Source organism: Equus przewalskii, chromosome 5, assembly GCF_037783145.1.
Source record: "Equus przewalskii isolate Varuska chromosome 5, EquPr2, whole genome shotgun sequence".
Lineage (NCBI taxonomy): Eukaryota > Metazoa > Chordata > Mammalia > Perissodactyla > Equidae > Equus > Equus przewalskii.
This window is the reverse complement of record NC_091835.1, coordinates 9,949,459-9,965,062: the sequence shown is the minus strand read 5'-3', so window position 1 is coordinate 9,965,062 and position 15,604 is coordinate 9,949,459.

The window sequence follows — 15,604 nt, the reverse complement described above, 5'->3', positions numbered from 1 at the left end:
TATTAAGCATAGAGAAAGAGAAGCTGAGGACTGGAAGGAAAAAAGTTGAAGAATTCTTCTCTTTAGTAAAAAATAATTGCAGAAGAGTGAGAAAATGGCCGTAGGGTATTATATGTGCTTTCTAGCTCTTTTTATTTTAGTTTAACGTTTATCAACACTTGTGATGACCCCCCCAAGGGCTTTCTTCATTTATTCATTAAGTAAGGCTTTACTGAAGATAGAACTAAAACAAGATTCTCCTACCCTCAAATACTCCTTCACTGATCTGTTGAAGGAAGGAAACAGACTGTCTTAGAATGAGATAACTGGAAAGGTCAGTTCAAAAGACATAGGTGAGTTATTTCTAAAATGCAGAGAATCCACCTATTGAGAGAAAAGCCTAGATTAAGTCGGGCTTCAGGGCTTCATGCTGACCACCAGGGAGGGATTGCCGGTGAACTGGGAAAGGAAATGAAGAATGCTACCGATAAAGGCCCCAAATGGTGCTGTATTTATTTGCTATTGAAAAGTTTTTCCAAACTTTCCTTAAACACTTGTTATATATTTATTTAACCTATTTTTTTAAATACTTGTGTCTTCACTTAAAATTTTTTAAAAAGAGTAAAATATTCATGGCTAAGTGAGGAGGGCCAGAAAGTAGGACTGAATTCTTACCTTCTGCTCCCATTTTGGGAAAAGTAGCTAAGATGGCGGGAGGTGGGAGTGCTGAAATTGCAAAACTAAATAATGAAGTAATAACAAATGTCAAATGGTGCCTAATGGTGCGTTACTAAATGAAATCAGTATTTAAGGATTTTCCTCACTGAAAATATATTGACATACGTTCTTCTTTTTACTATTGGTTAAAAGCACTGTTTGTAGAGCTGCCTGAGTTTTTGCCCCAGCTCTGCCATTTACTGACTTTACGACCTTGGGAAAGTACCAAATTTCTTTGTGCCTCCATTTCGATATCTGTTATGTAAAACAGAAGGCTTATTCTGAGAATTAAAAGAGTAAATGCACATAAAGAGTTTAGAACAGTGCATAGATAGCATTTAATAAATGTTTCACTAATGTTAGTGATGATGGTGATGATAAAGATGGTGGTATCACACATTCCTTCAATAAGTATTTATTGGGCCCCTTTGTATATATCACAGCCCAGATTTTCCAGGATGGACTGCATTATATTTAATGTTATTACTTTAAATAAAGAGATTTGATATATATAAATCTAAAAATGGCATTTTTATTACATGTTCATATAAATCAACTTACAAAAAGAAAAAAATTTTGCCAGATCATGAGACACAATTTCATAGAGTTAAGGCTATAAACTTTGGAGTCAGAATGCCAGTTAATAAGCTTTGGAGTCAGCCTTGGCCAATTTATTTGCTTTGCATCCTTGGACAAGATACGTCGTATCTCTAACCTCGCAATGATTTCCTCATCTGGAAAATGGAGCTAATAATGATACATAGTTCAGAGCATTATTTGTTGATGAAATTAAATAATTCCTATCAGATGTCTGGAAAAAACTAAATCACTTTAAGATATTTGTAGTTGATAGAGATTTGAACCATATAAGTGTAACAACGTTTCCATGAGAAATCCTGAATATACAATGCTTTAATTTAGAAAATGAGTCTAATGTTGAGAAATAGGAGTGGACTAGACTACTAGAATTGGTCAGGGTATCTGGGTTAAAGTATGAGTTCTCTCATTAATCAGCTCTAGGCTTTTGAAGATGTCACTAGATTTTTATTGTCTCTAATCCTTCATTGATACAATAATGAAAACAAACTGAATGACTTGAAAGGACTCTTCCAATTCTAATATTCTAAAATGTTGTGGCTTGATGGGGGAATTAGCATACTTGCATAATCAGATGGGGATAGTATGTAATTAATTTTCTTCGTACTTTTATGTATTTATTTCAAGTATTTAAAAACTCGAACTCTTCTGCAGAGTTTAAATGATTTTTTTTTAAGTTTGAGACTTCATTTTATAAAAACAGCAAGAGGAATGTCAATGACATTCAAAAATGAGAATTATAAACATATTATATAGTTAATTGAAGCCTAATTATAGACAACAAAACTACAAATCATGTGCAGTGGGGTTCGAATTATATTTATAATTTCTCCTCACTAGAGACCTGGTAAAAATTTCTTAGCCCAAAAAGGATAATAAAATATATCCATTTAGGTCTTAAAAAAACCCTGAATCTGAGAGGTTCAGTTTCCACCCAGTGGTTCATGCAGCACATTGATTACAACTAAACCTCTGGATAAACAAACAAACAAACAAAAAACAACTATGCAGATGGGTTCTTGAGGGAGTCAGATCTTGGAGAAGTAAACCTTGTGAGGTGAGTTTCACTTTCTTCTTCTTGCACTCGACTTTACCTGAGAGAGCGCAACAGTCTTAGTGGTGCCATCTTGGTGGTGCAGGCAGCTAAGCTCCAAGAAATATCCTTCTTTTCTGGCCAGAGGAACCAGGATAAGAGGTGCCTTTGGGCTGGACAGTATGGAAGAAAATCTTGGAGAGGAGAGATCCGGAAAAAGGGATCCCTTATTTCTGTATCTGAACCCATAAAAGTCTTAGGTTGTCCTCTGTTCTATATATGCATGTCACAAATTGGAACCATAGAAAAGATTTTGAAAACTGAACTCATATTTGAGCATGGCTCACTGAAGATGAGACAGACCTTGCTGTGTGAACCTACTCAAGTTGATTTTCTGCTAAAAGAGATGTTCTCTAGAGAACCCAGTGTCTAAAAAATGTAATGCATCCAGTACACAATCTAAAATTACCCAACATGAGGACCAGGGAAATGTGACCAATTTTCAAGGGACAAGATAATCAACAGATAGTAACCCTGAGATGACCAAGATGTTGGAATCATCAGACAAAAGCTTTAAAGCAGCTAATATAACATGCTTCAGAAGGTAAAGAAAATACAATTGGATGAAAAGATAGTTCTCAGCAGAGAAGCAGAAATATAAAAAAGGAACCAAATGGAAAGTTTTGAACTGAAAAATATAACATGTGAAATGAAAAAAAATCATTGAATGGTATCAACAGAATAGAGATGAGATGACAAAGGAAAGAATCAGTCAACTTGAAGATGGAGTGACAGAAATTATCCAATTTGAACAACAGAGAGAGAAACAGAATGAAAAAAAAAAAAAGTTTCAAGAACCTGTGAAATAATATAAAAGAAATTATAACATATACATCTCTGGAGTGCCAGAAGTAAAGGAACAAAGAGTTTGGAGAAGGGAAAATGTATGCTGAAATCATGGTAAAAACTTCCCAAATTTGGGGAAAGACATCAATATGTAGATTCAAGAAATTTAGCCAATTCCAAGCAGAGTAAACTCATTGAAAAGCATACCTATACACATCATGATCAAAATGTTGTAAACCAAAGATAAAGAAACCTATCTTAGGGCCTTCCTGGAAACATAGCACACTCTGCTTTAGTGGCCTGGGGTTAGCTGGTTCTAATCCTAGGAACAGACCTGGAACCACTCATGAAGCCACACTTTGGTGGTATCCCACATAAAATAGAGGAAGCTTGGCACAGATGTGAGCTCAACCACAATCTTCCTCAAGCCAAAAGAGGAGGATTGACAACAGACATTAGCTCAGGGCCAATTCTCCTCACACACACACAAAAAGAACCCCATCTTGAACAAATCTAGGGAAAAAGACATTACGTACAGGGTAGCAATGATTTGAATGGCCATGGATTTCTCGAAAGCCAAGGTAGAGGTCAGAAGACAACGCAACAGCATCTTTTCAGTGCTGAAAGGGAAAAAATGTCAAATCAGAGTTCTATACATATAGTGAAAATATCCTTCAGAAATGAGGGTGAAATAAAGGCATCCTCTGACACAGGGGAATAAGAGATTTTTCTACCAGCATACCTGCTCTATGCATATGCTAAGGGAAGTTCTACAAGCTGAAGAGAAATATCAGAGGGAAATTTGTTTCTTTAGGAATAAAGGAATAACAATATAAATGGTAAATATATGGGAAAATAAAATAGAATATATTATCCTTTTAAGTTCTTTCAAATGTATATGATTGCAAATATAAAATTGTTAGGTGGGGTAACATATATGTATATATAACTATATATTTAATATATACACTACATAAGTACATATAAGTAATATATATGACAAATGTAACATAAAGATCTACATTTACATGGAGTAGCACAATATCAACTATATGTAGATTTATTAGGTTTGGTATGTATCTTTTGATCCCTAGAACAACCACTAAAAAAATAAAATACAAAGAGATATAGCCAAAAAGTGAATGTTTAAATTCAAGTAGAATGCTAAAAAATATTCAAACAATCCAACGGAAGGAAAAAAAGAGAGAAAAGAGGAACAAAACCCAGATGAAACAAAAAAATAAAATAAAATTTTAGACTGAAATCAAACAATGGCAATAATTATATTAAATGTTAATTGTCTAAAAAACTGCAGTGAAAAGGCAGAAACTAACAGAGTAGATAATAGAGCAGAGACTCTAGTAGAAGCTTCCTACCAGAGACACATTTTTCAAGGTAAAAACACAGATAGGTTGAAAGTGAATGGACAGCAAAAGATATACTATGCAAACAGTAAATATTGAAAAGTTGGAATACTATTTTAATATCAGATAAGTCTACCTCAACCAGAGAGTACCACTTCAGATATAGAGGATTGTTTTCCATAATGATAAAATAGAAATAACAATTATAAATGTGTATGTGCCTGATAGCTCAACTATCATAAAGATACATGAAGCAAAAACTGACAAAATTAAAGGGAGAAATAGACAAGTCCACAATTATAGGGGCAATTTTTACAACTCCCTCTTAGCAATTGGTAGCGCACTGAACAAAAATGTCAGCAAAGATACAAAAGATTTGAACAGCATCATCAACCATATTGATTTAATTGACATTTATAAATGACAGAAAGAGCACACACTATGTAATTCCATTCATATAAAATTCTAGAAAATGTGAAATAAACTAATGACAGAAAGAAGATCAGTGGTGGAGGATGGGGTGGAGGGAGGAATAGATTGTAAAGGGGCAATGATCCTTGGGAGTGGTCCAATGCTTGGTGGATTGGGAGGATCTTTTGAGAGGGATAAAATGTTTTTATCTTGATTGTGTTGATGGTTTCGTGGATGTTTACATATGTAAGAATGATCATATTGTACACTGTAAATATATAAAGTTTATTGTACTTCAACTATATCTCAATAAAATTGTTTAAAAAAATACTACCTATTCTGAGTAGATGTTCTTGAGCTTCATCAGACTGCCAAAGAGGGTCCTGGCACAAAAAAGAGAATAAGAAAGCTTGGATTGGGTAGTAAATTCCTTAAGACTATCAATATTCAAGACTTAGGACAGATGAAATTTATGACTCACATTAGAAGCTGGGCCATATTTTCATTCATTCGACATTCATTGAGCAACTACTCCATGCCAGGCAATGTGAATAATGCTTCCCACAGTAAGGCACATTTAACATCCCTCTCAATGCTCATATTATCTCATTTTTAAACTCTGTTTTGGGGTGGCAAGATATCCTCCGGATATTCCAAGTCATATCACCCAGGCGACTTCCTGCGCTGTTTGTTCTTCAGGATTGTCCTAAGGGAGCATTTCTGTCATTCATCCCCAAAAACTCATTAGGGAACCTTGACATTCTGGGATAGCCCAGGGATGATGTGACCACCCTGGAACTCGCTGGTCTGGAGCTAGCCAGAAGAAACTAGAATGGGCTGTAGGGCTTGCCCTGCGCTCACACTGGCTGCACAGGACGAACTCAGATACAGAGGCCATGGATTGGTGCCCCTGGAGGCCCAAACTGCTCTCCGTAAAATGGTGTGTTGCTTTGTGTCTCATCACCCACCAGAAGCTGCCTTTCCAGCATTTCTAAGAATATTTTTGCGTGATTGTAAAAATGCAAATTTATCTCTACTTGTCAGAGTATCTGATATTTAGAACCATGGAATTCTGGTGGAACTCCAAAGAAAGCAGTTGAACTTTAATACCCTCTGTTTCAGAGTTCCTCTATCCACTGGACTGCCTGCAGACACAGTACAGGGACTAATTTGTGATTTTAGCCAAGTGTTTTCTATCTCCAGAAAAATAATAAAAATACCTACAATGGCACTTACTACGTGATAAGCACTGTTCTAAAGGCTTTATATACATCGACATATTTAACTCCACATTAATCAGGTGCTATTATTTTCTGCATTATAGAGATGAGGAAATTGAAGCTCAGAGAGGTTAGGTTGATGATCAAAGTCACACAGCTGGTAGGTACTGGAGCTGAACTTTGGACTCAGTAATCCAGCTCTGGAGGTCACGCTGTTAACCACTGTGTTGCTCTCCCTTACCCCACAGCCTGCTACTTTTTGGGTGCCTTCTTCAGTAGAGTAAGAAGCAACGAGAGGAGAAATTGGCCATGGGTTTCTTTGGAGCCTGTCACATTCCATACACCCGGTAGTCAGCCATCTTCATTCACAAGTAAAGCTGTTAGGGACTTACCCAAGGAGCTCAAGGCTGCGTTTGGATATTTTAACTGTTTCTCCAAATTGTTCTTTTTCCTTTTGTTATGTTAAGGAGATGCAGTCACCAACCACCCTGAACCAGACCAAGCCTCACCACAAGAGCCATGCCTACGACCTTTGCTTTATTTTTAATGCTAAGATCTCTCCAGGAGGAGCTCAGGCCTCATTCCCCTAACCTGCACTGTGTGTGGAAGCATGCTTTCCAACCGAGCCTGTGCAAGCAAATACCCACCTCTCCCTTTTGAATAATCATTCCCCATCTGAAATAACGTCCCTGCTTCCCTTTGTTCAGGGACGCCATGACTCTGGAAATGATTCCTCCTATTTGCTGCAAATACACTTTGTGAGACAGCAGCTTCTGGTGGACAGTCTGATTTAACCCACCAGGCGAGAACCCCACTTCAGTTTCAGTAACCAAGCCAGTTAGAAGGTGATGAACCACGAATGCCTGTGCTCTTCTCTTTGCTTGAAGCATTTCAGAATGGCACAGAATGCCCTCAGCCCATTGACTGATCACAACCATGTTGGTCCACTTCTGAAAAACGTGGTTACCAATGTGCATGCTGTGACCCCCATCCCTCCCCTCCATTCACTGAATAGCCCAGAGATGTCAACTCTACGAAATCATAGCTTCCAAACAGTCAATTTTAAACAGAAACTTGAAAATATTATAACAGATGCTGATGTCTACATGTTAAGAGATGGTATGTGCATCTGAATAATGCTTACTTCTTTACAAGTTAATTTTGGCAGCTGGTATATTTTTGCCCTTCCATATAATGAATTTCACCATGGATGGCATGTCTTTCCAACTTACTTCCTAGAGTTTGTTATTTACCAAGCGTTGCTGGTGGGCCACGTAGAGGGAGTAGAGGAGCTGAAACAATGCTAACCCCCGCCCCCCCCCGTGATGTCAAAATGTATTTGCCCACAAAAAAGCCTGTCTGCTGAACAAAACAAAACAAAACAAAAACCACTCAGTATTTTTACCTTGCTTAGCAAATGAGTCAGCAGAGAGCAGACATTTTCTGTTCCAAAACAAAAGGCACAGTGCCAAAGCCGAGGATCATTATTTTAGTTTCCATATAATTTTGCTTGCATGCAGCTCCCACTTAAATCTTAGTTAGGATTTTATAGAGAAATGCATATCAATTAAATATCCAACTGTGAACAAAATTCTGTTGAGAATAATAACACACACATACTTATTTGTCCAAATTACATACTTTCATTTAATGTAAGGGTTTAAAAGGGTATAAAAAAAAAGATAAGTCATCTCCTTAAGAACTTAACAATTGGTGTGAGCAGAAGAATGGGGTAATTATGGAGGAAAAGAGAAAAATCTCAACTCTGGTGAGGGATTGAGTTGGAAAGGTGAGCAAGTACAGACAGGACTGGAAGGTTTGAACTTGGTAGGCCAGGCTGAAAGGACGGAGTTAAATTGTATACATCAGGAAGCATTGTGCATGGGAGTGAGCACCCAGAGGAAGGGGTATGCTGAGCAAGAGATGAGACGAGGTGAACACAGCGAGTGCCTTTGCTGCAAGGAAGTTGAAATAACTGGGGCAGAAGTGCATAGGCCAGGGTTATGAATGATCCCTAACACACCTAAGTGTGTGTGTGTATAATAAGATAGTGGAAAAGAACAAAGGTTTATTCAGTTAAATATATGGTGATACAGATGAGTTACAGGAACAAACAGATGCATGTATTTGCTACGCATTTGTATACACATATATGTAAATTACAACATGATAAATGTTTTCATTTATATAACGCTTGCTTCATACTAATAGGATACCCCATTGAGGCAAATTTTATAAATGTCAGAAGTGTCAAATGGCCATCTATCAGAAGCCTACACACCAATTTTCAAAGTAGGCATCGCACGATGTTGGCAGCCACACTGGGAGAGCCTGTTCTTCTCCCAGGGCCCCCGGCTGCCCTCACTGCTGAGCAACTCAGGGGAAAAGTGTTGCTTTCTCTCTGGCTTCTGGGAGATGTAGAAATAATGGGGCCAGCATTTCCGTAGCCTTTCCCATTTTATTTTCTGTGCCACTTTTCTCTCTCCTGCTTCATATCTTCCACTTACGTCTCTTCTCTAATTTGTTAACATTAACTGTGTGAGGTTAATATTGCCCTAACAGTTCTGTGTTTATAAATACAGTTGTAAGGCAATCGGGTTCTAGATATCTTGGGTAAAAATGCCCATATTTTAAAGACTCAAAACTTCCAGCACCATAGATCAGAGTTGGACCATGTTTTAGAACTCAATACCTTGTGAAATTGGGAATTCTGTTATAACATAGAAGATGGAAGAGTTCAGCTTGCTTAAAAATTGTACACAGTTATTTTCCTCCATATCTTGCTCTAATTTGTGTATCAGTTGAAAATAGAAATTGCTTTTTTCCAAAATGTAAGCTATTTTAAGAAAAAATATTTCTAGTTTGGCTCTCCTTTCTCTACACTTGAAGTAAGCCCAATTGTCACCATCACATCACCGTCCATTGGCATCCTGTTCCCCCTGTTGGCAAGCATATCCCTATATGAAGGCTTTCTCTGCATGAGATGTGTATAGGAGCATACAATTAATTTAATGTTCAAATGACATGCAATTTCTATTAAGCAGTATTATTTTTATAATAGAGGCATGGTCTTGGTAAAACTTAGTTTAAATCAAAGCTTACCAAAATTTGTAAAGGTTTTACCTGGCAAGTGGGATCTGCTATTTAAAAATGGAGTCCTTAGTGGTATATAGGGAGCAGTGTGGATGAGAGGTAAAAGGGCGTATTTGTACAATTAGCCATTCATCTAATACAGATCCGGTCTGCCCTGTTGGGTGCCTCCATCCCCATCTCTGCATCAAAGGAAGCAGTTCAACTAGATGTTTTTAAGTGTCTTACTCAGCTCTAAATTTCTAAATGATACTGGGCAGGAAAAAAAATTCCGTAATTTAACCCTCCTTTGGGGATTAATATTACAGGTAAAGAAGCATTCCTAACGGTGAAATGTCTTTATCAGAGACAAGTATTATCCAGGGACGTTATAAAATTTCCTCAGTTTCTGAAAAAATATGATGTAGGGTTGTACACTTTCGAATTTAAAGTATTTCCTTCTTGAATGCAGGGGATGAATTACAGAAATGGCTTCTAGAATTTTAGAAATCAGTACAATTTAAGAAAAAAATGAAGGATCAAAGGATTACTTTATTTTTTGGTCAAAGATACTAAAAAACAAAACCAACAATCCCTAAAAATATCATGACTAAAACTCCTTTAAAGAAAGAACATTTTAGCATAAAAATTAGGAGGCACGTAATTGTAGGATAAAGAGCAATAATTCACGTTGAATACTTTATTAAGGAACTCATTCATTTTCCTAATTTATTTCATTTGGCCATTAACTGTGAAAACATTATCTGGGACCAGCGCAGATCAGAGGATTGGCTTTTGAAAAGCTGGTGGATTAGATGACCTCTCCATTTCTGTCTCCTAATCCCATCATTTCCTTAAATCGGTTTAATTATGCTGCAAAAATAGAACCATAGCAGTGGCTTTTGCAATTTCTTCTTGATTTGAGCATTTTCTCTGTCCCTTAGTTTAAGTTTATTCCATTTGACTGAACATTGTCATTGGCTCACTATGAAGTTAATCATTTGGATATCTTCTGTTAAACCCTTCTATAATTCATGAGTAGAAGACAGGCCGCGGTTGGCAGAATTTTTTGTTGTTAGTGTTTCTTTTTGTTATAGATACTTATTTGAGTAAAATCATTTGTTTTCAGCCATGCTTGCTCCTGCTGTTACTTGTGTCTCACAGCTTTCAGAACAGGGTATTCAGATAGCAAGGATAAGCCATTTTTGCCCTTGGGCTGTCATTTCTCTAAAGCTTGGGAGGAAAAAAGACATAATCTGAAAAAAAAAAACCCTCCTTGCTTCATTTATGTGTTTCAGAGCCCCGTTAAAATTGTATAATGTCTACCACTACCTTCTGTGAATGACACTTAGAGACTAGCCACTGTCGTCAGATCTTCTTGCAGTTGAATCCCGATTCTCTGTTGATGGACCAGGGGTCTTATCACATGACGGCTGAGTTTCTTAGGATGTCTTGCAAAGGCTATAAGGGACCTGTCTCTGTTGAGGCATCTGAGACCAGTCGCAACCACTTGACTAGACGCTATTTGCAGCTCTCTTAGCAGACACAAATGCAATGTGTTAGCTCTTTGGATCCATAAGATTTGGGTTCAATGTTTGGGGGGAGAAGAGTTACACACTGAAGATTTCCCTCCCATCACCCCAAAACAGAAAAGAAATAGAAGTGGATTCCATTGTGAACCAAAAGGATACCAGGTTACATAAGAAAAGACACAAAGTCATATTATATGCAGGCCCCAAATGACTTGAAATAGAGATCTATGTTTTGGTCACAGAAAGTCCAGTCCACAGCTGGAATCAGAGACATAAGGATCCAGACTGAGCACACCTTCAACACTTGGTTCCAGAGATTATCCTGGGAGCCAACATCCAGCTGGTACAAAGGAAGAGAGTAGAGGATCATATACGTGGCTTTTATTTTTTTAAAGATTTTTTTTTTATTTTTCCTTTTTCTCCCCAAAGCCCCCCAGGACACAGTTGTGTATTTTTAGTTGTGGGTCCCTCCAGCTGTGGCATGTGGGACGTCGCCCCAGCATGGCCCGATGAGTGGTGCCATGTCCGCTCCCAGGATCCGAACCGGTGAAATCCTGGGCTGCCGAAGTGGAGCGTGGGAACTTAACCACTTGGCCCTGGGGCTGCCCCCGTATACGTGATTTTGTTTCACGTGACCAGGCTTAAAAGAGGCGATCATCAATTCCACCTATTTTCATTGACCAGAACTCAGTCACTTGGCCTTACTTACACGCAAAGGGTGAGACTTGGACACATGGATTTTGCTAGGACAGCCGAGTCCTGGCAACGGCTCTTCACTAGGAAGGGGAGGTTTCCAGGGCAGCTGGCCGTTTTTACCACAGGGAGTTTGTAGAAACACTTGCCAGCTGCACAAATTAAAGCTGGAAAAGAACCAATTAAGAAGTTTGCCAAAATATTTGACACGTGGAATTGTGTAAGTTCTAGAAGAAAAGCTTAAGGGACCAAGAAATTATATACACACTAACATTCATTGACCAAATTTTCCAATTTCCTCAAACATTCATCGCCTACTCACATTCACCTGAAAATATAAAATATCACGTGTTCAATTTTTCTAGACTTATATCCTTAAGGGAGTGATCTTTTTACACCCAATCGTCCTACTCTCCATGTCCCTCTGCACGTTTTAACTCTTGACATTTTCCCCTCAATTTGTAAGGCCCCAGACATCCCCATGCGTATGCCTCTCCATAGGCCTGCACAGACTGGCCCTGTCCATAGATGCCCTGCACTGATCCAAGGAAAGTTGACCAGACACAAGGGCCACACCATTATTCACTTGGCCGTCCTTCATGACAGGGTGCTGCATTGACCCCGGTGTGGTCCTTCCATGCCCTCACCCCTCAGTCCACCTTCTTCAGTCAGACTCTCCATTTGTTCAGAGCAACTAACTGCTGACAGGTAGAGGAGTTACACTTTCTCATGTGAATCTTAATTTTAATTTGGTTATAAACCCTTTAACATATGGAGTGGAGACTAGCCCAAACAGAATTACAAGGTGTTTTTCTCATAGAGGTGGAAGGATGATTCAGAGTTACCACCTGGAAGGCAGGGCTCTAGCCACCTTGACCTTGATGATATTGGCACACGGAGCTTGTTTTTTAATTTTTTGCTTGCTGAGGAAGATTCACCCTGAGCTAACATCTGTGCCAATCTTCCTGTATTTTGTATGTGGGCTACTGCCACAGCATGGCTGCTGATGAGTGGTGTAGGTTCATCCCTGACATCTGAACCCAGGCAGCCAAAGCAGAGCACATTGAACTTAACCACTAAGCCATGGGGGCAGCCCCTTATTTTTAAAATTGAATTGATTATGTTGTGTCACCAACCCTGTATTCTATTTTTTAGAAAAGAGCAACTACACATCTGAATTTGTCTTGCTATGGCTCTGAAGTGGTTATGTCTTGCTTCTGCAGGGCAAAAATTCTTCCTTGCTCTCTTGCCCCATTTGTGAATTGAAGATTCATGCTAACATTTTGGTACCACTTTATAATTTACAAGGCATTTTTATCATCCTAGATTCCTATGCATGATTGGTAGCTTGTGTTTATATTATGAGCCATTCCTCTCCACCGTAGAGGTTTATGAGGAGTGAGGGAATGGAAAAATAAGAGAAAATAGGATGATTATTTATGACATTACTGCTGATCAATTAGCCACGTTTAGGCTCTGAAATCAACACTTCTGCTGTTATATCCAATAAGGCACAATATTTTCTACTTTCTGTCTGGGACTTTAGCAACTTGCTCCTGGCTACTGACATTATCCTCTCCCTCCTATGGAACTTCAAGCAACTGTGAACAAAATTGCTGCCTAGGCGGTGCATTGTGTGTTGGAATATGGAGGTATGATAACGGTTTCATTTTCTAAATGTTTGGAAGACAGACTCTGACACAGAACATCTTCTCTTCTGTGAAGCTTCTTCCACATCAAAAGCAATGGACGGGTGTGTGTATGTAAAAACAAGGGAAGTTAAAACAACAGTGAGATACAACTACGTATCAGTTAGAATGGCCCAAATTCAGAACACCGACAGCAACAAATGCTGACCAGGGTAGGGAGCCATTAGAATTCCCATTCATTGCTGGTGGGAATACAAAATGGTGTAGCTACTTTGGAAGACAGTGTAGCAGTTTCTTACAAAACTAAACGTACTCCTACCATGTGGTCCAGCAATCACACTCCTTGGTGTTTACCCAAAGGAGTTGAAAATTTATGTCCACACAAAAACGTGCACGAGGGTGTTTATAAACAGGTTTATTCATAATTGTCAAAACTGAGAAGCATCCAAGATGTCTTTCAGTAGACAAATGGATAAATAAACTGTGTTATGTCCACACAATGGAATATTATTCAGCACTTAAAATAAATGAGCTATCCAGCCATGAAACGACATGGAAGAAACTTAAATGCATATTATTAAGTGAAAGAAGCCAATCTGAAAAGCCTACATACTTTATGATTCCAATTAAAGGACATTCTGGAAAGGGCAAAACTATGGAGACAATAAAAAGGGTGGAGGTTGCCAGGGGTCTGGGGGTAGGGAGAAATGAATAGGCAGAACACAGAGGATTTTTTAGGGCAGTGAAAATACTCTGTATGATGTTATAATGATGGATATATGTCATTATGTATTTGTCCAAGCCCATAGAGTGTACAACGGCAAGAGTGAACCCTAATGTAAACTGCAGACTTTGGGTGATTATGATGTGTCAATGTAGGTTCATTCTTGGTTAAAAAAAAAAAAAGTGCATCACTCTGTTGAGTGATGTTGATAATGGGGGAGGCTATGCATGTGTGGAATAGAAGGTATATAGAAAATCTTTGTACCTCCCTCTCAGTTTTGTTTTAAATCTAAAACTGCTCTAAAAAAAATGAAGTCTTCAAAACCAACACCACCAACAGGGGCAGAAAGGCTAGGAGGAGATTCTGAAGGGGCCAACTGCTGATGCTCTTGACTCCCATCTCCACTGAACCCCTATTCCTTCCTTGATAATAAAGACAGATACAGATCTTGGAAGAAAACCTTGATAAAAGGCTTAAGAGGGTTCAGACACAAAAGATATGTGTGTGGGACGGGTTATTGTTTGGGGGCAGGGGATAAAGCACTTATGCTAAGATTTAAGACAGTAAGAAGTGAATATGGAGAAATTTTATACTCTGCACATTTGTCTCTTTAATATGAAAATTAAGAAAGAGTTTTAAGAGTTAAATCTTCTCTAGGGCTGGAGTTGTGTTTTATCATTTAATCTTTCTATTTGTTAACATGGTGCATACTGGATACTCAGTAAATGGGTTTTTTTTTTAAAGATCAGCCCTGAGCTAACCTCTGTTGCCAGTTTCTTTTTTTCTCTTCTCCTCAAAGCCCCCCAGTACATAGTTGTATATTCTAGTTGTAGGTCCTTCTGGTTCTGCTACATGGGATGCCACCTCAGCATGGCCTGATGAGCAGCGCCATGTCCAGGATCTGAACTAGCAAAACCCTGGGCCACCGAAGTGTAGCACGCAAACTTAACCACTTGACCGTGGGGCTGGCCCCTCATTAAATGTTTATTCAATGAAAAAAATAAATAAATAAATTCAACCTTGTATCTCTTCCCCCTTCCTGCCACACAAATATATTTAAGTAGTAGGTGCTTATTAAGTATTTCATTGACTTCTTAATCAACCTTTTATGTCTGTCATCCCATCTGTACTCCCCAGCCCCTTACTATTTACAGCAACTCAGCATTTCAAAGAGTAATCAATAGTGACAGAATTTGGACCATCATCATAAGCAGAATAGGAAACGTATTTCATTTGGTATCTATAGTCTCTCATAGAAGCATCTTCTTCAATTTATTTGTGCAGCCAACTCTGCAAATAGGCCTAACATGATTTCATATAATTATGACTGAGGAGTGTCTTTGTCCAGAAAGCAGTCCAGCTCAGTGTCTCTGAGGATCCCTATTTAAGAATTCTGGAACTAATTTGCCTTTCTCTGTATCAGGGTATATGAATCAATCTGCATCTTCCATCTTGTTCTCACCTCAATGTCCAGCTGCCTTCTCAATGTCCTTATCTCTTCTGATGTCCCCAATGTAAAGGGAAGGGTTCTTTCTTGCAGCGTTTTCTAGCTTTCTGTTTATTTGTATTCACAATCACTATGGATTTTAAGTAAAATAGGCTGCAGCATATTTTCGGTGTTTTGGGGTCAAGATGAAGATTAGAGTTAATGCAAAATGTTAATTAGATGACCTTTCAGAAAGCCTGATGGAGTGTATAATAAATTCTAGACTATTTTCACTGTAGTTGAAGATCAGTCAGCCCTTTGTTTAGTAACCTGAGCTGACATAA